We start from the raw sequence: 23,042 nt of genomic DNA, 5'->3' as shown, positions 1-23,042 counted from the left end.
GGTAGATCAGCTGTTAGGTATGGTAGATCAGCTGTTAGGTATGGTAGAGCAGCTGTTAAGTATGGTAGAGCAGCTGTTAGGTATGGTAGAGCAGCTGTTAGGTATGGTAGAGCAGCTGTTAGGTATGGTAGATCAGCTGTTAGGTACGGTAGAGCAGCTGTTAGATCAGCTGTTAGGTATGGTAGAGCAGCTGTTAGGTATGGAAGAGCAGCTGTTAGGTATGGTAAAGCAGCTGTTAGGTATGGTAGAGCAGCTGTTAGGTATGGTAGAGCAGCTGTTAGATCAGCTGTTAGGTATGGTAGAGCAGCTGTTAGATCAGCTGTTAGGTATGGTAGAGCAGCTGTTAGGTATGGTAGAGCAGCTGTTAGGTACGGTAGAGCAGCTGTTAGGTATGGTAGAGCAGCTGTTAGGTACGGTAGAGCAGCTGTTAGGTATGGTAGAGCAGCTGTTAGGTATGGTAGATCAGCTGTTAGGTACAGTAGAGCAGCTGTTAGGTATGGTAGAGCAGCTGTTAGGTACGGTAGAGCAGCTGTTAGGTATGGTAGAGCAGCTGTTAGATTAGCTGTTAGGTATGGTAGAGCAGCTGTTAGGTATGGTAGAGCAGCTGTTAGGTATGGTAGAGCATCTGTTAGATCAGCTGTTAGGTACGGTAGAGCAGCTGTTAGGTATGGTAGAGCAGCTGTTAGATCAGCTGTTAGGTATGGTAGAGCAGCTGTTAGATCAGCTGTTAGGTATGGTAGAGCAGCTGTTAGATCAGCTGTTAGGTATGGTAGAGCAGCTGTTAGATCAGCTGTTAGGTAGGGTAGAGCAGCTGTTAGGTATGGTAGATCAGCTGTTAGGTATGGTAGAGCAGCTGTTAGGTATGGTAGATCAGTTGTTAGGTATGGTAGAGCAGCTGTTAGGTATGGTAGAGCAGCTGTTAGGTATGGTAGAGCAGCTGTTAGGTATGGTAGAGCAGCTGTTAGGTATGGTAGAGCAGCTGTTAGGTATGGTAGAGCAGCTGTTAGGTATGGTAGAGCAGCTGTTAGGTATGGTAGAGCAGCTGTTAGGTATGGTAGAGCAGCTGTTAGGTATGGTAGAGCAGCTGTTAGGTATGGTAGAGCAGCTGTTAGATCAGCTGTTAGGTACGGTAGAGCAGCTGTTAGGTATGGTAGAGCAGCTGTTAGATCAGCTGTTAGGTATGGTAGAGCAGCTGTTAGATCAGCTGTTAGGTATGGTAGAGCAGCTGTTAGATCAGCTGTTAGGTATGGTAGAGCAGCTGTTAGATCAGCTGTTAGGTATGGTAGAGCAGCTGTTAGGTATGGTAGATCAGCTGTTAGGTATGGTAGAGCAGCTGTTAGGTATGGTAGAGCAGCTGTTAGGTATGGTAGAGCAGCTGTTAGATGAGCTGTTAGGTATGGTAGAGCAGCTGTTAGATCAGCTGTTAGGTATGGTAGAGCAGCTGTTAGGTATGGTAGAGCAGCTGTTAGGTATGGTAGAGCAGCTGTTAGGTATGGTAGAGCAGCTGTTAGGTATGGTAGATCAGCTGTTAGGTACGGTAGAGCAGCTGTTAGGTATGGTAGATCAGCTGTTAGGTACGGTAGAGCAGCTGTTAGGTATGGTAGAGCAGCTGTTAGATCAGCTGTTAGGTACGGTAGAGCAGCTGTTAGGTATGGTAGAGCAGCTGTTAGATCAGCTGTTAGGTATGGTAGAGCAGCTGTTAGATCAGCTGTTAGGTATGGTAGAGCAGCTGTTAGGTATGGTAGATCAGCTGTTAGGTATGGTAGAGCAGCTGTTAGGTATGGTAGATCAGTTGTTAGGTATGGTAGAGCAGCTGTTAGGTATGGTAGAGCAGCTGTTAGGTATGGTAGAGCAGCTGTTAGGTATGGTAGAGCAGCTGTTAGATCAGCTGTTAGGTACGGTAGAGCAGCTGTTAGGTATGGTAGAGCAGCTGTTAGATCAGCTGTTAGGTATGGTAGAGCAGCTGTTAGATCAGCTGTTAGGTACGGTAGAGCAGCTGTTAGATCAGCTGTTAGGTATGGTAGAGCAGCTGTTAGATCAGCTGTTAGGTATGGTAGAGCAGCTGTTAGGTATGGTAGATCAGCTGTTAGGTATGGTAGAGCAGCTGTTAGGTATGGTAGATCAGTTGTTAGGTATGGTAGAGCAGCTGTTAGGTATGGTAGAGCAGCTGTTAGATCAGCTGTTAGGTATGGTAGAGCAGCTGTTAGGTATGGAAGAGCAGCTGTTAGGTATGGTAGAGCAGCTGTTAGGTATGGTAGATCAGCTGTTAGGTACGGTAGAGCAGCTGTTAGGTATGGTAGATCAGCTGTTAGGTACGGTAGAGCAGCTGTTAGGTATGGTAGAGCAGCTGTTAGATCAGCTGTTAGGTATGGTAGAGCAGCTGTTAGATCAGCTGTTAGGTATGGTAGAGCAGCTGTTAGGTATGGTAGATCAGCTGTTAGGTATGGTAGAGCAGCTGTTAGGTATGGTAGAGCAGCTGTTAGGTATGGTAGAGCAGCTGTTAGGTATGGTAGAGCAGCTGTTAGGTATGGTAGAGCAGCTGTTAGATCAGCTGTTAGGTACGGTAGAGCAGCTGTTAGGTATGGTAGAGCAGCTGTTAGATCAGCTGTTAGGTATGGTAGAGCAGCTGTTAGATCAGCTGTTAGGTACGGTAGAGCAGCTGTTAGATCAGCTGTTAGGTATGGTAGAGCAGCTGTTAGATCAGCTGTTAGGTATGGTAGAGCAGCTGTTAGGTATGGTAGATCAGCTGTTAGGTATGGTAGAGCAGCTGTTAGGTATGGTAGATCAGTTGTTAGGTATGGTAGAGCAGCTGTTAGGTATGGTAGAGCAGCTGTTAGGTATGGTAGAGCAGCTATTAGGTATGCTAGAGCAGCTGTTAGGTATGGTAGAGCAGCTGTTAGGTATGGTAGAGCAGCTGTTAGGTATGGTAGAGCAGCAGCTGTTAGGTATGGTAGAGCAGCTGTTAGGTATGGTAGAGCAGCTATTAGGTATGGTAGAGCAGCTGTTAGGTATGGTAGAGCAGCTGTTAGGTATGGTAGAGCAGCTGTTAGGTATGGTAGAGCAGCTGTTAGGTATGGTAGATCAGCTGTTAGCTGTTAGGTACGGTAGAGCACCTGGTAGATCAGCTGTTAGGTATGGTAGAGCAGCTGTTAGAGCAGCTGTTAGGTATGGTAGATCAGCTGTTAGCTGTTAGGTACGGTAGAGCACCTGGTAGATCAGCTGTTAGGTATGGTAGAGCAGCTGTTAGGTATGGTAGATCAGCTGTTAGGTATGGTATAGCAGCTGTTAGGTATGGTAGACCAGCTGTTAGGTATGGTAGAGCAGCTGTTAGGAATAGTAGAGCACCTGGTAGAGCAGCTGTTAGGTACGGTAGAGCAGCTGTTAGGTAGAGCAGCTGTTAGGTACGGTAGAGCAGCTGTTAGGTATGGTGGATCAGCTGTTAGGTACGGTAGAGCAGGTATTATGTATGGTAGAGCAGCTGTTAGGTATGGTAGAGCAGCTGTTAGGTATGGTAGAGCAGCTGTTAGGTATGGTAGAGCAGCTGTTAGATCAGCTGTTAGGTATGGTAGAGCAGCTGTTAGATCAGCTGTTAGGTATGGTAGAGCAGCTGTTAGGTATGGCAGATCAGCTGTTAGGTATGGTAGAGCAGCTGTTAGGTATGGTAGATCAGTTGTTAGGTATGGTAGAGCAGCTGTTAGGTATGGTAGAGCAGCTGTTAGGTATGGTAGAGCAGCTGTTAGGTATGGTAGAGCAGCTATTAGGTATGGTAGAGCAGCTGTTAGGTATGGTAGAGCAGCTGTTAGGTATGGTAGAGCAGCTATTAGGTATGGTAGAGCAGCTATTAGGTATGGTAGAGCAGCTGTTAGGTATGGTAGAGCAGCTGTTAGGTATGGTAGAGCAGCTGTTAGGTATGGTAGAGCAGCTGTTAGGTATGGTATATCAGCTGTTAGGTATGGTAGAGCAGCTGTTAGGTATGGTAGAGCAGCTGTTAGATCAGCTGTTAGGTACGGTAGAGCAGCTGTTAGGTATGGTAGAGCAGCTGTTAGATCAGCTGTTAGGTACGGTAGAGCAGCTGTTAGGTATGGTAGAGCAGCTGTTAGATCAGCTGTTAGGTATGGTAGAGCAGCTGTTAGGTATGGTAGAGCAGCTGTTAGGTATGGTAGAGCAGCTGTTAGGTATGGTAGAGCAGCTATTAGGTATGGTAGAGCAGCTGTTAGGTATGGTAGAGCAGCTGTTAGGTATGGTAGAGCAGCTATTAGGTATGGTAGAGCAGCTGTTAGGTATGGTAGAGCAGCTGTTAGATCAGCTGTTAGGTACGGTAGAGCAGCTGTTAGGTATGGTAGAGCAGCTGTTAGATCAGCTGTTAGGTACGGTAGAGCAGCTGTTAGGTATGGTAGAGCAGCTGTTAGATCAGCTGTTAGGTATGGTAGAGCAGCTGTTAGGTATGGTAGAGCAGCTGTTAGGTATGGTAGAGCAGCTATTAGGTATGGTAGAGCAGCTGTTAGGTATGGTAGAGCAGCTGTTAGGTATGGTAGAGCAGCTGTTAGGTATGGTAGAGCAGCTGTTAGGTATGGTAGAGCAGCTGTTAGGTATGGTAGAGCAGCTGTTAGATCAGCTGTTAGGTATGGTAGAGCAGCTGTTAGGTATGGTAGAGCAGCTGTTAGGTATGGTAGAGCAGCTGTTAGATCAGCTGTTAGGTACGGTAGAGCAGCTGTTAGGTATGGTAGAGCAGCTGTTAGATCAGCTGTTAGGTATGGTAGAGCAGCTGTTAGATCAGCTGTTAGGTACGGTAGAGCAGCTGTTAGGTATGGTAGAGCAGCTGTTAGATCAGCTGTTAGGTATGGTAGAGCAGCTGTTAGGTATGGTAGAGCAGCTGTTAGGTATGGTAGAGCAGCTATTAGGTATGGTAGAGCAGCTGTTAGGTATGGTAGAGCAGCTGTTAGGTATGGTAGAGCAGCTGTTAGGTATGGTAGAGCAGCTGTTAGGTATGGTAGAGCAGCTGTTAGGTATGGTAGAGCAGCTGTTAGATCAGCTGTTAGGTATGGTAGAGCAGCTGTTAGGTATGGTAGAGCAGCTGTTAGGTATGGTAGAGCAGCTGTTAGATCAGCTGTTAGGTATGGTAGAGCAGCTGTTAGGTATGGTAGAGCAGCTGTTAGATCAGCTGTTAGGTATGGTAGAGCAGCTGTTAGATCAGCTGTTAGGTATGGTAGAGCAGCTGTTAGATCAGCTGTTAGGTATGGTAGAGCAGCTGTTAGGTATGGTAGAGCAGCTGTTAGGTATGGTAGAGCAGCTGTTAGGTATGGTAGAGCAGCTGTTAGGTATGGTAGAGTAGCTGTTAGATCAGCTGTTAGGTATGGTAGAGCAGCTGTTAGATCAGCTGTTAGGTATGGTAGAGCAGCTGTTAGGTATGGTAGAGCAGCTGTTAGATCAGCTGTTAGGTATGGTAGAGCAGCTGTTAGATGGTAGAGCAGCTGTTAGGTATGGTAGAGCAGCTGTTAGGTATGGTAGAGCAGCTGTTAGGTATGGTAGAGCAGCTGTTAGGTATGGTAGAGCAGCTGTTAGGTATGGTAGAGCAGCTGTTAGGTATGGTAGAGCAGCTGTTAGGTATGGTAGAGCAGCTGGGTATGGTAGAGCAGCTGTTAGGTATGGTAGAGCAGCTGTTAGGTATGAGCAGCTGTTAGGTATGGTAGAGCAGCTGTTAGGTATGGTAGAGCAGCTGTTAGGTATGGTAGAGCAGCTGTTAGATCAGCTGTTAGGTATGGTAGAGCAGCTGTTAGGTATGGTAGAGCAGCTGTTAGATCAGCTGTTAGGTAGAGCAGCTGTTAGATCAGCTGTTAGGTATGGTAGAGCAGCTGTTAGGTATGGTAGAGCAGCTGTTAGGTATGGCTGTTAGGTATGGTAGAGCAGCTGTTAGGTATGGTAGAGCAGCTGTTAGGTATGGTAGAGCAGCTGTTAGGTATGGTAGATCTGTTAGCTGTTAGGTATGGTAGAGCAGCTGGTAGATCAGCTGTTAGGTATGGTAGAGCAGCTGTTAGCTGTTAGGTATGGTAGAGCAGCTGTTAGGTATGGTAGAGCAGCTGTTAGGTATGGTAGATCAGCTGTTAGGTAGGTATGGTAGAGCAGCTGTTAGGTATGGTAGATCAGCTGTTAGGTATGGTAGAGCAGCTGTTAGGTATGGTAGAGCAGCTGTTAGGTATGGTAGAGCAGCTGGTAGAGCAGCTGTTAGGTATGGTAGAGCAGCTGTTAGGTATGGTAGAGCAGCTGTTAGGTATGGTAGAGCAGCTGTTAGGTATGGTAGAGCAGCTGTTAGGTATGGTAGAGCAGCTGTTAGAGCAGCTGTTAGGTAGAGCAGCTGGTAGAGCAGCTGTTAGGTATGGTAGAGCAGGTGTTAGGTATGGTAGATCAGCTGTTAGGTATGGTAGAGCAGCTGTTAGGTATGGTAGAGCAGCTGTTAGGTATGGTAGAGCAGCTGTTAGGTATGGTAGAGCAGCTGTTAGGTATGGTAGAGCAGCTGTTAGAAGAGCTGTTAGGTATGGTAGAGCAGCTGTTAGAGCATTTGTTAGGTATGGTAGATCAGCTGTTAGGTATGGTTAGAGCAGCTGTTAGGTATGGTAGAGATCAGCTGTTAGGTATGGTAGAGCAGCTGTTAGAGTATGGTAGAGCAGCTGTTAGGTATGGTAGAGCAGCTGTTAGGTATGGTAGAGCAGCTGTTAGGTAGCACCTGGTAGAGCAGCTGTTAGGTATGGTAGAGCAGCTGTTAGGTATGGTAGAGCAGCTGTTAGGTATGGTAGAGCAGCTGTTAGGTATGGTAGAGCAGCTGTTAGGTAGCAGCTGGTAGAGCATGGTAGATCAGCTGTTAGGTATGGTAGAGCAGCTGTTAGGTATGGTAGAGCAGCTGTTAGGCTGTTATATGGTAGAGCAGGTTAGAGCAGCTGTTAGGTATGGTAGAGCAGCTGTTAGGTAGAGCACCTGGTAGATCAGCTGTTAGAGCAGCTGTTAGGTATGGTAGAGCAGCTGTTAGGTATGGTAGCAGCTGTTAGGTACAGCAGCTGTTAGGTATGGTAGAGCAGCTGTTAGGTATTTAGGTATGGTAGAGCAGCTGTTAGGTATGGTAGAGCAGCTGTTAGGTATGGTAGAGCAGCTATTAGGTATGGTAGAGCAGCTGTTAGGTATGGTAGAGCAGCTGTTAGATCAGCTGTTAGGTACGGTAGAGCAGCTGTTAGGTATGGTAGAGCAGCTGTTAGATCAGCTGTTAGGTACGGTAGAGCAGCTGTTAGGTATGGTAGAGCAGCTGTTAGATCAGCTGTTAGGTATGGTAGAGCAGCTGTTAGGTATGGTAGAGCAGCTGTTAGGTATGGTAGAGCAGCTATTAGGTATGGTAGAGCAGCTGTTAGGTATGGTAGAGCAGCTGTTAGGTATGGTAGAGCAGCTGTTAGGTATGGTAGAGTTAGGTATGGTAGAGCAGCTGTTAGGTATGGTAGAGCAGCTGTTAGGTATGGTAGAGCAGCTGTTAGATCAGCTGTTAGGTATGGTAGAGCAGCTGTTAGGTATGGTAGAGCAGCTGTTAGGTATGGTAGAGCAGCTGTTAGATCAGCTGTTAGGTACGGTAGAGCAGCTGTTAGGTATGGTAGAGCAGCTGTTAGATCAGCTGTTAGGTATGGTAGAGCAGCTGTTAGATCAGCTGTTAGGTACGGTAGAGCAGCTGTTAGGTATGGTAGAGCAGCTGTTAGATCAGCTGTTAGGTATGGTAGAGCAGCTGTTAGGTATGGTAGAGCAGCTGTTAGGTATGGTAGAGCAGCTATTAGGTATGGTAGAGCAGCTGTTAGGTATGGTAGAGCAGCTGTTAGGTATGGTAGAGCAGCTGTTAGGTATGGTAGAGCAGCTGTTAGGTATGGTAGAGCAGCTGTTAGGTATGGTAGAGCAGCTGTTAGATCAGCTGTTAGGTATGGTAGAGCAGCTGTTAGGTATGGTAGAGCAGCTGTTAGGTATGGTAGAGCAGCTGTTAGATCAGCTGTTAGGTACGGTAGAGCAGCTGTTAGGTATGGTAGAGCAGCTGTTAGATCAGCTGTTAGGTATGGTAGAGCAGCTGTTAGATCAGCTGTTAGGTATGGTAGAGCAGCTGTTAGATCAGCTGTTAGGTATGGTAGAGCAGCTGTTAGGTATGGTAGAGCAGCTGTTAGGTATGGTAGAGCAGCTGTTAGGTATGGTAGAGCAGCTGTTAGGTATGGTAGAGTAGCTGTTAGATCAGCTGTTAGGTATGGTAGAGCAGCTGTTAGATCAGCTGTTAGGTATGGTAGAGCAGCTGTTAGATCAGCTGTTAGGTATGGTAGAGCAGCTGTTAGATCAGCTGTTAGGTATGGTAGAGCAGCTGTTAGGTATGGTAGAGCAGCTGTTAGGTATGGGAGCAGCTGTTAGGTATGGTAGAGCAGCTGTTAGGTATGGTAGAGCAGCTATTAGGTATGGTAGAGCAGCTGGTAGGTATGGTAGAGCAGCTATTAGGTATGGTAGAGCAGCTATTAGGTATGGTAGAGCAGCTGTTAGGTATGGTAGAGCAGCTGTTAGGTATTGTAGAGCAGCTGTTAGAGCAGCTGTTAGGTATGGTAGAGCAGCTGTTAGGTATGGTAGAGCAGCTGTTAGAGCAACTGTTAGGTACGGTAGAGCAGCTGGTAGAAGAGCTGTCAGAGCAGGTGTTAGGTATGGTAGAGCAGCTGGTAGGTATGGTAGATCAGCTGGTAGAGGAGCTGTTATGTATGGTAGAGCAGCTGTTAGGTATGGTAGATCAGCTGTTAGGTACAGTAGAGCACCTGGTAGAGCAGCTGTTAGGTACGGTAGAGCAGCTGTTAGGTATGGTAGAGCAGCTGTTAGGTATGGTAGATCAGCTGGTAGGTATGGTAGATCAGCTGTTAGGTACGGTAGAGCAGCTGTTAGGTATGGTAGATCAGCTGTTAGGTATGGTAGAGCAGCTGTTAGGTACAGTAGAGCAGCTGTTAGGTACAGTAGAGCAACTGCTAGAGCAGCTGGTAGGTACGGTAGAGCAGCTGTTAGGTATGGTAGAGCTGCTGTTAGGTACGGTAGAGCAGCTGTTAGGTACAGTAGAGCAACTGTTAGGTATAGTAGAGCACCTGGTAGAGCAGCTGTTAGGTACGGTAGAGCAGCTGTTAGGTATGGTAGAGCAGGTGTTAGGTATGGTAGATCAGCTGTTAGGTATGGTAGATCAGCTGTTAGGTACGGTAGAGCAGCTGTTAGGTACAGTAGAGCAGCTGGTAGAGCAGCTGGTAGGTACGGTAGAGCAGCTGTTAGAAGAGCTGTTAGGTATGGTAGAGCAGCTGTTAGAGCATTTGTTAGGTATGGTAGATCAGCTGTTAGGTACGGTAGAGCACCTGGTAGATCAGCTGTTAGGTATGGTAGAGCAGCTGTTAGAGCAGCTGTTAGGTATGGTAGATCAGCTGTTAGCTGTTAGGTACGGTAGAGCACCTGGTAGATCAGCTGTTAGGTATGGTAGAGCAGCTGTTAGGTATGGTAGATCAGCTGTTAGGTATGGTATAGCAGCTGTTAGGTATGGTAGAGCAGCTGTTAGGTACGGTAGAGCACCTGGTAGATCAGCTGTTAGGTATGGTAGAGCAGCTGTTAGGTATGGTAGATCAGCTGTTAGGTATGGTATAGCAGCTGTTAGGTATGGTAGAGCAGCTGTTAGGTATGGTAGACCAGCTGTTAGGTATGGTAGAGCAATTGTTAGGTATGGTAGAGCAGCTGTTAGGAATAGTAGAGCACCTGGTAGAGCAGCTGTTAGGTACGGTAGAGCAGCTGTTAGGTACGGTAGAGCAGCTGTTAGGTATGGTGGATCAGCTGTTAGGTACGGTAGAGCAGGTATTAGGTATGGTAGAGCAGCTGTTAGGTATGGTAGATCAGCTGTTAGGTACGGTAGAGCAGCTGTTAGGTATGGTAGATCAGCTGTTAGGTATGGTAGAGCTGCTGTTAGGTACGGTAGAGCAGCTGTTAGGTATGGTAGATCAGCTGTTAGGTATGGTAGAGCAGCTGTTAGGTACAGTAGAGCAGCTGTTAGAGCAGCTGGTAGGTATGGTAGAGCAGCTGTTAGAAGAGCTGTTAGGTATGGTAGAGCAGCTGTTAGGTACGGTAGAGCATCTGTTAGGTATGGTAGAGCAGCTGTTAGGTACAGAAGAGCAGCTGTTAGGTACAGTAGAGCAGCTGGTAGAGCAGAGCTGGTAGGTACGGTAGATCAGCTGTTAGAGCAGCTGTTATGTATGGTAGATCAGCTGTTAGCTGTTAGGTACGGTAGAGCAGCTGTTAGGTATGGTAGGGCAGCTGTTAGGTATGGTAGAGCAGCTGTTAGGTATGGTAGATCAGCTGTTAGCTGTTAGGTATGGTACAACCCCACTACAATAGGACATCAACACCACTACAATATGACATCACATCAACACCACTACAATAGGACATCACATCAACACCACTACAATAGGACATCACATCAACACCACTACAATAGGACATCAACCCCACTACAATAGGACATCAACACCACTACAATAGGACATCAACACCACTACAATAGGACATCACATCAACACCACTACAATAGGACATCACATCAACACCACTACAATAGGACATCAACACCACTACAATAGGACATCACATCAACACCACTACAATAGGACATCACATCAACACCACTACAATAGAACATCAACACCACTACAATAGGACATCAACACCACTACAATAGGACATCAACACCACTACAATAGAACATCACATCAACACCACTACAATAGAACATCAACACCACTACAATAGAACATCAACACCACTACAATAGGACATCAACACCACTACAATAGGACGTCAACACCACTACAATAGAACATCAACACCACTACAATAGAACATCAACACCACTACAATAGAACATCAACCCCACTACAATAGGACATCACATCAACCCCACTACAATAGGACATCACATCAACACCACTACAATAGAACATCAACAGCACTACAATAGGACATCACATCAACACCACTACAATAGGACATCAACACCACTACAATAGAACATCACATCAACACCACTACAATAGAACATCACATCAACACCACTGCAATAGGACATCACATCAACACCACTACAATAGGACATCACATCAACCCCACTACAATAGGACATCAACCCCACTACAATAGGACATCAACACCACTACAATAGGACATCAACACCACTACAATAGGACATCACATCAACACCACTACAATAGGACATCACATCAACACCACTACAATAGGACATCACATCAACACCACTACAATAGGACATCAACCCCACTACAATAGGACATCAACACCACTACAATAGGACATCAACACCACTACAATAGGACATCAACACCACTACAATAGGACATCAACACCACTACAATAGGACATCACATCAACACCACTACAATCCGATCCTCGTTTGCTAAGTCAAACGACACCGCTGGTTCTGCTCACACTGCCCTACCCTGTGCTCTGACCTCTTTCTCCCCTCTCTCTCCAGATGAAATCTCGCGTCTTGTGACGGCCGGCCGCCCAACAACCTGCCCGCTTGACCCTATCCCCTCCTCTCTTCTCCAGACCATTTCCGGAGACCTTCTCCCTTACCTCACCTCGCTCATCAACTCATCCCTGACCGCTGGCTACGTCCCTTCCGTCTTCAAGAGAGCGAGAGTTGCACCCCTTCTGAAAAAACCTACACTCGATCCCTCCGATGTCAACAACTACAGACCAGTATCCCTTCTTTCTTTTCTCTCCAAAACTCTTGAACGTGCCGTGCTTGGCCAGCTCTCCCGCTATCTCTCTCAGAATGACCTTCTTGATCCAAATCAGTCAGGTTTCAAGACTAGTCATTCAACTGAGACTGCTCTTCTCTGTATCACGGAGGCGCTCCGCACTGCTAAAGCTAACTCTCTCTCCTCTGCTCTCATCCTTCTAGACCTATCGGCTGCCTTCGATACTGTGAGCCATCAGATCCTCCTCTCCACCCTCTCCGAGTTGGGCATCTCCGGCGCGGCCCACGCTTGGATTGCGTCCTACCTGACAGGTCGCTCCTACCAGGTGGCGTGGCGAGAATCTGTCTCCTCACCACGCGCTCTCACCACTGGCGTCCCCCAGGGATCTGTTCTAGGCCCTCTCCTATTCTCGCTATACACCAAGTCACTTGGCTCTGTCATAACCTCACATGGTCTCTCCTATCATTGCTATGCAGACGACACACAATTAATCTTCTCCTTTCCCCCTTCTGATGACCAGGTGGCGAATCGCATCTCTGCATGTCTGGCAGACATATCAGTGTGGATGACGGATCACTACCTCAAGCTGAACCTCGGCAAGACGGAGCTGCTCTTCCTCCCGGGGAAGGACTGCCCGTTCCATGATCTCGCCATCACGGTTGACAACTCCATTGTGTCCTCCTCCCAGAGCGCTAAGAACCTTGGCGTGATCCTGGACAACACCCTGTCGTTCTCAACTAACATCAAGGCGGTGGCCCGTTCCTGTAGGTTCATGCTCTACAACATCCGCAGAGTACGACCCTGCCTCACACAGGAAGCGGCGCAGGTCCTAATCCAGGCACTTGTCATCTCCCGTCTGGACTACTGCAACTCGCTGTTGGCTGGGCTCCCTGCCTGTGCCATTAAACCCCTACAACTCATCCAGAACGCCGCAGCCCGTCTGGTGTTCAACCTTCCCAAGTTCTCTCACGTCACCCCGCTCCTCCGCTCCCTCCACTGGCTTCCAGTTGAAGCTCATCCGCTACAAGACCATGGTGCTTGCCTACGGAGCTGTGAGGGGAACGGCACCTCAGTACCTCCAGGCTCTGATCAGGCCCTACACCCAAACAAGGGCACTGCGTTCATCCACCTCTGGCCTGCTCGCCTCCCTACCACTGAGGAAGTACAGTTCCCGCTCAGCCCAGTCAAAACTGTTCGCTGCTCTGGCCCCCCAATGGTGGAACAAACTCCCTCACGACGCCAGGACAGCGGAGTCAATCACCACCTTCCTGAGACACCTGAAACCCCACCTCTTTAAGGAATACCTAGGATAGGATAAAGTAATCCTTCTCACCCCCCCCCCTTAAAAGTAATCCTTCTCACCCCACTGGATGTCATAAGGTGAACGCACCAATTTGTAAGTCGCTCTGGATAAGAGCGTCTGCTAAATGACTTAAATGTAATGTAAATGTACATACACTATATTTACAAAAGTATGTGGACACCCCTTCAAATGTGTGGACTCTATTTCAGCCACACCCCTTCCTGACAGATGTATAAAATCAAGCACTCAGCCATGCAATCTCCATAGACAAACATTGTCAGTAGAATTGAGTTAATGAACTCTCCCTCTCTTCTCCTCTTCTCCCCCTCTCTTCTCCTCCCCTCTCCACTCCTCGCCCTCTCCTACCCTCTTCTCCCTCTCCTCCCACCTCAACTCTTCTCCCTCTCTCTTCTCCTCTTCTCCCCTCTCCTCTCTCTCCTTCTCTTCAACCCCTATCTTCTCCTCTTCTCCCTCTCCTCCCTCTCCTCCCACCTCTACTTTTCTCCCTCTCTCTTCTCCTCTTCTCCCTCTCCTCTCCTCTACTCTTCTCCCCTCTCTTCTCCTCTTATCCCCTCTCCTCCCACCTCTACTCTTCTCCCCCTCTCTCCTCCTCTTCAACCCCTCTCTCCTCCTCTTCTGCCCCTCTCTTCTCCTCTCCTCTCCTCCCCTCCCCTCCTCACCCTCTCCTACCCTCTCTTCCCCTCTCCTCCCACCTCTACTCTTCTCCTTCTCTTCTCCCTCCTCTTCTCCTCTTCTCCCCCTCTCTACTCCTCTCCCTTCTCTTCACACACCCCTCTTCTCCCCACTCTCCTCTTCACCCACCCCCTTCTCCCCCTCTCCACTTCACCCACCCCCTCTTCTCCCCCTCTACTTTCACCCACCCCTCTACTCCCCCTCTACTCTTCCCCCACCCCCTCTTCTCCCCCTCTACTCTTCTTCCCCTCTTCTCCACTCTCTTATACTCTTCTCCCCCTCTCTTCATCTTCTCCCCCTCTCCTCTTCTCCCCCTCTCCTCTTCTCCCCCTCTCTCTTCATCTTCTCCCCCTCCCCCTTCTCCCCCTCTCCCTATCCTCTTCTCCCCCTTCTCCCCCTCTCTCTTCATCTTCTCCCCCCCTCCCCTTCTCCCCCTTCTCCCCCTCCTCCGTTTCACCACCTCTCTTCTCCTCAACTCCCCCTCGTCTCTCCTCCTCTCTTCTCCTCTTCTCCCCAATTCTACCCCTCCCTTCTCCCCTTCTCACCCCTCTGCTCTTCTCCCCCTCTCCATTTCTCCTCCCTGCTCCCACTCTCTTCTCCTCTTCTCCTCTTCCCCCTCTCCTCTTCTCTTCGCCACCTCTCTTCTCCTCTTCCCCCTCTCCTCTTCTCTTCTCTTCTCCTCTTCCCCCTCTACTCTTCTCTTCGCCACCTCTCTTCTCCTCTTCCCCCTCTCCTCTTCTCTTCTCCTCTCCTCTTCTCCTCTTCTCCTCTTCCCCCTCTCTCTTCTCTTCTCCACCTCTCTTCTCCTCTTCCCCTCTCCTCTTCTCCTCCCTCTTCTCCTCTTCTCTTCTCCTCTTCTCTTCTCCTCTTCTCCTCTTCCCCCTCTCCTCTTCTCTTCTCCTCTTCCCCCTCTCCTCTCCTCTTCTCTTCTCCTCTTCTCTTCTCCACCTCTCTTCTCCTCTTCCCCCATCTCCTCTTCTCTTCTCCTCTCCTCTTCTCCTCTCCTCTTCTCCTCTTCCCCCTCTCCTCTTCTCCACCTCTCTTCTCCTCTTCCCCCTCTCCTCTTCTCCTCCCTTCTCCTCTTCTTCCCTTATCCTCTTCCCCCTCTCCTCTTCTCCTCCCTTCTCCTCTTCTTCCTTCTCCTCTTCCCCCTCTCCTCTTCTCCTCCCTTCTCCTCTTCTTCCTTCTCCTCTTCTTCCCCTCCTCTCCTTCCCCTCCCCTCCCACCTCTGCTTTTCTCCCCCTCTCCTCTCCTCTCCTCCTCTCCCCTCTCTTCTCCTCCTCTCCCCTCTCTTCTAATCTTCTCCCCTCTCTTCTCCTTTTCACCCCTCTCCTCTTCTTCCCCTCCTTTCCTCTTCTCCCCCTCTCTTCTCAAACTCTCCTCTTCTTCACCTCCCCTCTACCTCTCCTCTTCCCCCTCTCCTCTTCTCTTCTCCACCTCTCTTCTCCTCTTCCCCCTCTCCTCTTCTCTTCTCCTCTCCTCTTCTCCTCTCCTCCTCTTCCCCCCCTCTCCTCTTCTCTTCTCCACCTCTCTTCTCCTCTTCCCCCTCCCTCTTCTCCTCTCCTCTTCTCTTCTCCTCTTCTCCTCTTCCCCCTCTCCTCTTCTCTTCTCCTCTTCTCTTCTCCTCTTCCCCCTCTTCTCTTATCCTCTTCTCCTCTTCCCCCTCTCCTCTCCTCTTCTCTTTCCCTCTTCTCTTCTCCTCTCCTCTTCTCCTCTTCCCCCTCTCCTCTTCTCACCTCTCTTCTCCTCTTCCCCCCTCTCCTCTTCTCCTCCCTTCTCCTCTTCTTCCCTTATCCTCTTCCCCCTCTCCTCTTCTCCTCCTTCTCCTCTTCTTCCTTCTCCTCTTCCCCCTCTCCTCTCCTCCTCCCTTCTCCTCTTCTTCCCTTCTCCTCTTCTTCCCCTCCCCTCTCCTTCCCCTCCCCCCCACCTCTGCTTTTCTCCCCCTCTCCTCTCCTCTCCTCCTCTCCCTCTCTTCTCCTCCTCTCCCTCTCTTCTAATCTTCTCCCCCTCTCTTCTCTTTTTCACCCCTCTCCTCTTCTTCCCCTCCTTTCCTCTTCTCCCCCTCTCTTCTCAAACTCTCCTCTTCTTCACCTCCCCTCTACCTCTCCTCTTCCCCCTCTCCTCTTCTCTTCTCCACCTCTCTTCTCCTCTTCCCCCTCTCCTCTTCTCTTCTCCTCTTCTCTTCTCCTCTTCCCCCTCTTCTCTTCTCCTCTTCTCCTCTTCCCCCTCTCCTCTCCTCTTCTCTTCTCCTCTCCTCTTCTCCACCTCTCTTCTCCTCTTCTCCTCCCTTCTCCTCTTCTTCCCTTCTCCTCTTCCCCCTCTCCTCTTCTCCTCCCTTCTCCTCTTCTTCCTTCTCCTCTTCTTCCCTCCCTCTCCTTCCCCTCCCCTCCCAACTCTTATCTTCTCCCCCTCTCCTCTTCTCCTCCCTTCTCCCCCTCCCTTCTCCTCTTCTTCCCTCCCCTCTTCTTCCCCTCCCCTCCCACCTTTGCTTTTCTCCCCCTCTCCTCTCCTCTCCTCCTCTCCCCTCTCTTCTCTTCATTTCCCCTCTCTTCTAATCTTCTCCCCCTCTCTTCTCCTTTTCACCCCTCTCTCTTCTTCCCCTCCTTTCCTCTTCTCCCCCTCTCTTCTCCAACTCTCCTCTTCTTCACCTCCCCTCTACCTCTCCTCTTCTCCCCTCTCTCTTCTCCAACTCTACTCTTCTCAACCTCCCTCTCCCTCTCCTCTTCTCCCCCTTCTCCCCCTCTCGTCTTCTCTTCTCCTCTTCTCCCCTCTCCCCCCTCCCTCTCCTTTCTCCCCCTCTCCTCTTCTCTTCTCCTCTTCTCCCCCTCTCCTCTTCTCTTCTCCTCTTCTCCCTCTCCTCTTCTCTTCTCCTCTTCTCCCCCTCTCTTCCCCAATCCCCTCTCCTCTTCTCCCCCTCTCCTCTCCTCTTCTCTTCTCCTCTTCCCCCTCTCCTCTTCTCTTCTCCTCTCCACTCCTCTCCTCTCCTCTTCTCTTCTCCTCTTCTCCCCCTCTCCTCTTCTCTTCTCCTCTTCTCCCCCTCTCTTCCCCAATCCCTCTCTCTTCTCCCCCTCTCCACTCCTCTCTTCCTCTTCCCCCTCTCCTATTCTCTTCTCCTCTTCTCCTCTTCCCCCTCCCCTCTTCTCTTCTCCACCTCTCTTCTCCTCTTCCCCCTCTTCTCCTCCCTTCTCCTCTTCTTCCTTCTCCCTTCTTCCCCTCCGCTCTTCTTCCCCTCCCCTCCCACCTCTGATCTTCTCCCCCTCTCCCCTCTCCTCTTCTCCTCCCTTCTCCCCCTCCCTTCTCCTCTTCTTCCCCTCCCCTCTTCTTCCCCTCCGCTCCCACCTCTGCTTTTCTCCCCCTCTCCTCTCCTCCCTCTCCCCTCTCTTCTCCTCCTCTCCTCTTCTCTTCTCCTCTTCTCCCCCTCTCTTCTCCTTTTCACCCCTCTCCTCTTCTCCCCCTTTCTTCTTCTCCCCTCCTCTCTCTCCTTTTCTCCTCCTCCCCCACTTGCCTTATCCCCCTCTCTTCTCCTCCCCTCTCTTCTCCTCTTCTTCTCCCCTCTCCTCTTCTTCCCTCCTTTCCTCTTCTCCCCCTCTTCTCCTCTTCTCCACCTCTCTTCCCCCTCCCTCTCCTCTTCTCTTCTCCACCTCTCTTCCCCCTCCCCTCTCCTCTTCTCTTCTCCACCTCTCTTCCCCGCTCCCCTCTCCTCTCCTCTTCCCCCTCTCCTCTTCTCTTCTCCACCTCTCTTCTCCTCTTCCCCCTCTCTCTTCTCCTCTCCTCTTCTCTTCTCCTCTTCTCCTCTTCTCCTCTTCCCCACTCTCCTCTTCTCTTCTCCTCTTCTCTTCTCCTCTTCCCCCTCTCCTCTTCTCTTCTCCTCTTCTCCTCTTCCCCCTCTCCTCTCCTCTCCTCTTCTCTTCTCCTCTTCTCTTCTCCACCTCTCTTCTCCTCTTCCCCCTCTCCTCTTCTCTTCTCCTCTCCTCTTCTCTTCTCCTCTTCTCCTCTTCCCCCTCTCCTCTTCTCCACCTCTCTTCTCCTCTTCCCCCTCTCCTCTTCTCCTCCCTTCTCCTCTTCTTCCCTTCTCCTCTTCCCCCTCTCCTCTTCTCCTCCCTTCTCCTCTTCTTCCCTTCTCCTCTTCCACCTTCTCCTCTTCTCCTCCCTTCTCCTCTTCTTCCCTTCTCCTCTTCTTCCCTCCCCTCTCCTTCCCCTCCCCTCCCAACTCTTATCTTCTCCCCCTCTCCTCTTCTCCTCCCTTCTCCCCTCCCTTCTCCTCTTCTTCCCCTCCCTCTTCTTCCCCTCCCCTCCCACCTCTGCTTTTCTCCCCTCTCCTCTCCTCTCCTCCTCTCCCCTCTCTTCTCCTCCTCTCTTCCCCCTCTCTTCTAATCTTCTCCCCCTCTCTTCTCCTTTTCACCCCTCTCCTCTTCTTCCCCCTCCTTTCCTCTTCTCCCCCTCTCTTCTCCAACTCTCCTCTTCTTCACCTCCCCTCTACCTCTCTCTCTTCTCCCCTCTCTCTTCTCCAACTCTCCTCTTCTTCACCTCCCCTCCCCTCTCCTCTTCTCCCCCCTTCTCCCCCTCGTCTTCTCTTCTCCTCTTCTCCCCCTCTCTTCCCCCCTCCACTCTCCCTTTCTCCCCCTCTCCTCTTCTCTTCTTCTCCCCCTCTCCTCTTCTCTTCTCCTCTTCTCCCCCTCTCTTCCCCCTCTCCTCTTCTCCCCCTCTCCTCTTCTCTCCTCTTCTCCTCTTCCCCCACTCTCCTCTTCTCTTCTCTCTTCTCTTCTCCTCTTCTCCTCTTCCCCCTCTCCTCTCCTCTCCTCTTCTCTTCTCCTCTTCTCTTCTCCACCTCTCTTCTCCTCTTCCCCCCTCTCCTCTTCTCTTCTCCTCTCCTCTTCTCTTCTCCTCTTCTCCTCTTCCCCCTCTCCTCTTCTCCACCTCTCTTCTCCTCTTCCCCCTCTCCTCTTCTCCTCCCTTCTCCTCTTCTTCCTTCTCCTCTTCCCCCTCTCCTCTTCTCCTCCCTTCTCCTCTTCTTCCCTTCTCCTCTTCCACCTTCTCCTCTGCTCCTCCCTTCTCCTCTTCTTCCCTTCTCCTCTTCTTCCCCTCCCCTCTCCTTCCCCTCCCCTCCCAACTCTTATCTTCTCCCCCTCTCCTCTTCTCCTCCCTTCTCCCCCTCCCTTCTCCTCTTCTTCCCCTCCCCTCTTCTTCCCCTCCCCTCCCACCTCTGCTTTTCTCCCTCTACCTCTCCTCTTCTCTCCTCTTCTCCTCTTCCCCACTCTCCTCTTCTCTTCTCCTCTTCTCTTCTCCTCTTCTCCTCTTCCCCTCTCCTCTCCTCTCCTCTTCTCTTCTCTTCTCTTCTCCACCTCTCTTCTCCTCTTCCCCCTCTCCTCTTCTCTTCTCCTCTTCTCTTCTCCTCTTCTCCTCTTCCCCCTCTCCTCTTCTCCACCTCTCTTCTCCTCTTCCCCCTCTCCTCTTCTCCTCCCTTCTCCTCTTCTTCTCTTCTCCTCTTCCCCCTCTCCTCTTCTCCTCCCTTCTCCTCTTCTTCCTTCTCCTCTTCCACCTTCTCCTCTTCTCCTCCTTCTCCTCTTCTTCCCTTCTCCTCTTCTTCCCCTCCCTCTCCTTCCCTCCCCTCCCAACTCTTATCTTCTCCCCTCTCCTCTTCTCCTCCCTTCTCCCCCTCCCTTCTCCTCTTCTTCCCCTCCCCTCTTCTTCCCCTCCCCTCCCACCTCTGCTTTTCTCCCCCTCTCCTCTCCTCTCCTCCTCTCCCCTCTCTTCTCCTCCTCTCGCCTCTCTTCTAATCTTCTCCCCCTCTCTTCTCCTTTTCACCCCTCTCCTCTTCTTCCCCTCCTTTCCTCTTCTCCCCCCTCTCTTCTCCAACTCTCCTCTTCTTCACCTCCCCTCTACCTCTCCTCTTCTCCCCTCTCTCTTCTCCAACTCTCCTCTTCTTCACCTCCCCTCTCCCTCTCCTATTCTCCCCTTCTCCCCCTCTCGTCTTCTCTTCTCCTCTTCTCCCCCTCTCTTCCCCCCTCCACTCTCCTTTTCTCCCCTCTCCTCTTCTCTTCTCTTCTTCTCCCCCTCTCCTCTTCTCTTCTCTCTTCTCTTCTCCCCCTCTCCTCTTCTCTTTTCCTCTTCTCTTCCCCCTCTCCTCTTCTCCCCCTCTCCTCTTCTCTTCTCTTCTCCTCTTCTCCCCCTCTCCTCTTCTCTTTTCCTCTTCTCTTCTCTTCTTCTCCCCCTCTCCTCTTCTCTTCTCCTCTTCTCCCCTCTCCTCTTCTCTTCTCCTCTTCTCCCCTCTCCCCCCTCCCCTCTGCTTTTCTCCCCCTCTCCTCTCCTCTTCTCTTCTCCTCTTCTCTTCTCCCCTCTCCTCTTCTCTTTTCCTCTTCTCTTCCCCCTGTCCTCTTCTCCTCTCCTCTCCTCTTCTCTTCTCCTCTTCTCCTCTTCCCCCTCTCCTCTTTCTCTTCTCCTCTTCTCCTCTTCCCCCTCCCCTCTTCTCTTCTCCACCTCTCTTCTCCTCTTCCCCCTCTTCTCCTCCCTTCTCCTCTTCTTCCCTTCTCCCCTTCTTCCCCTCCCTCTTCTTCCCCTCCCCCTCCCACCTCTGATCTTCTCCCCCTCTCCTCTTCTCCTCCCCTTCTCCCCCTCCCTTCTCCTCTTCTTCCCCTCCCCTCCCACCTCTGCTTTTCTCCCCCTCTCCTCTCCTCCTCTCCCTCTCTTCTCCTCCTCTCCTCTTCTCTTCTCCTCTTCTCCCCCTCTTCTCCTTTTCACCCCTCTCCTCTTCTCCCCCTTTCCCTTCTCCCCTCCTCTCTCCTTTCTCCTCCTCCCCCTCTCTTCTCCTCTTCTTCTCCCCTCTCCTCTTCTTCCCCTCCTTTCCTCTTCTCCCCCTCTTCTCCTCTTCTCCCCCTCTTCTCTTCCTCTCTTCTCCTCTTCTCCCCCCTCTTCTCTTCTCTCCTCTCTTTCCCCTCTTCTCCCCCTCTCTTCTCCTCGTCTCACCCCTCTCCTCTTCCCCCTCCCCTCTCATCTTCTCTTCTCCACCTCTCTTCCCCCTCCCCTCTCCTCTTCTCCACCTCTCTCTTCTCTTCTCCACCTCTCTTCCCCCTCCCCTCTCCTCTTCTCTTCTCCACCTCTCTTCCCCCTCCCTCTCCTCTTCTCTTCTCCACCTCTCTTCCCCTCCCCTCTCCTCTTCTCTTCTCCACCTCTCTTCCCCCCTCTCCTCTCCTCTTCTCCCCCTCTCCTCTTCTCTTCGCCACCTTTCTTCCCCCTCCCTTCTCTTCTCTTCGCCCACCTCTCTTCCCCCTCCCCTCTCCTCTTCTCTTCTCCACCTCTCTCCCCCTCCCCTCTCCCTTCTCTTCCCACCTCTCTCCCCCTTCTCCTCTTCTCTTCTCCACCTCCTTCCACCTCCCATCTCCTCTTCTCTTCCCACCTCTCTTCCCCCTCTTCCTCTTCTCTTCTCCACCTCTCTTTCCCCTTCTCTTCTTCTCCACCTCTCTTCCCCCTCCCCTCTCCTCTTCTCTTCCCCTTCCCCTCCCTCCTCTTCTCTTCTCCACCTCTCTTCCCCCTCCCCTCCTCTTCTCCCCCTCTTCTTCTCTTCTCCACCTCTCTTCCCCTCCTCCTCCTCTTCTCTTCTCCACCTCTCTTCCCCCTCCCCTTCTCTTCTCCCCCTCTCCTCTTCTCCCCCTCTCCCTCTTCTCTTCTCCGCCTTCCCCCCTCCCCTCTCTTCTTCGCCCCCTCTCCTCTAATCTTCTCCCCCTCTCTTCTCCTTTTCACCCCTCTCCTTTTCTTCCCCTCCCTTCCTCTTCTCCCCCTCTCTTCTCCAACTCTCATCTTCTTCACCTCCCCCCTCTACCTCTCCTCTTCTCCCTCTCTCTTCTCCAACTCTCCTCTTCTTCACCTCCCTCTACCTCTCCTCTTCTCCCCTCTCTCTTCTCCAACTCTCCTCTTCTTCACCTCCCCTCTCCCTCTCCTCTTCTCCCCCTTCTCCCCCCTCTCGTCTTCTCTTCTCCTCTTCTCCCCCTCTCTTCCCCCTCCCCTCTCCTTTTCTCCCCCTCTCCTCTTCTCTTCTCCTCTTCTCCCCCTCTCCTCTTCTCTTCTCCTCTTCTCCCCCTCTCTTCCCCCCTCTCCTCTTCTCCCCCTCTCCTCTCTTGTATAATGTATAAATAAATCTCTCAATATGACCAGTCTCTTACCTGAACAGATCACATGATGATAAGATCCACCATCACAGAAACCAGGTCCTCCTATGACGCCACACTGTCTAATAGAAGACTCATCTCCACTACAACTATATGAGTGTGACTCCTCTTCTTCCATCTTCAATCAGACCTCTAGATTCAGCTACAACATCCCCACAGTCAGCTCTTTACACACAACCTTAGTCTCTCTCATTATTCTCCACCCACCAGAACATAGACCCAGCCACTCTCCTCTGTAGAAGACTTCCACTATCCCAGAACAGGAGTGGTCCATTCACCAGTCTGACTGAGAGTTCAGCTGTAAACAGCAGAGAGGAAAACACAGTGGTGAGGACAGATGATGACAGTGATTCTGTTATTCTAACAGCAGTGATGCTTTGTGGTTGACAAGTATTAGTAGTTCCATAAAACACTACTTGTTATTGGGGTTTAGAATGGTTTGTATGGACACATGAATTTCTCCATGTGGGATAATAAAGTTGACTAATATTGAACTGCTATAATCACTGTAGATTTATACTCTACCTACCTGGTGGACTGACGCTTTGAGCCTGGAGGTCTGAGGGAGAAGAGAGAGACAGAGGACAAAGACAGAGGTTAAATGAACATCAACATGACCTTTCATGATGTGATGGGGAAGACAGGCTTATCGTTGGTATGGTGCAACAACACCCATGGCTCGACGACTCATTGCGAGCTCACAGAACAGGGCTCCGGGCAGCCGAGCGGAAATGAGGAAAACTTCGCCTCCCTGCGGACCTGGCATCCTTCTCCCTCCTCTCTACATTTTCCTCTTCTGTCTCTGCTGCTAAAGCCACTTTCTACCACTCTAAATTCAAGCATCTGCCTCTAACCCTAGGAAGCTCTTTGACACCTTCTCCTCCCTCCTGAATCCTCCTCCCCCTCCCCCCTCCTCCTCTCTGCAGATGACTTCGTCAACCATTTTGAAAGAAGGTCGACGACATCCGATCCCCGTTTGCTAAGTCAAACTGACACCGCTGGTTCTGCTCACACTGCCCTACCCTGTGCTCAGCCTCTTTCTCCCCTCTCTCTCCAGATGAAATCTCGCGTCTTGTGGCGGCCGCCCAACAACCT

The sequence above is a fragment of the Oncorhynchus nerka genome, unplaced genomic scaffold (genome assembly GCF_034236695.1).
Source record: "Oncorhynchus nerka isolate Pitt River unplaced genomic scaffold, Oner_Uvic_2.0 unplaced_scaffold_1266, whole genome shotgun sequence".
Classification (NCBI taxonomy): Eukaryota; Metazoa; Chordata; class Actinopteri; order Salmoniformes; family Salmonidae; genus Oncorhynchus; species Oncorhynchus nerka.
The sequence above is the reverse complement of the archived record's forward strand: the minus strand, read 5'-3'. Positions refer to the sequence as shown.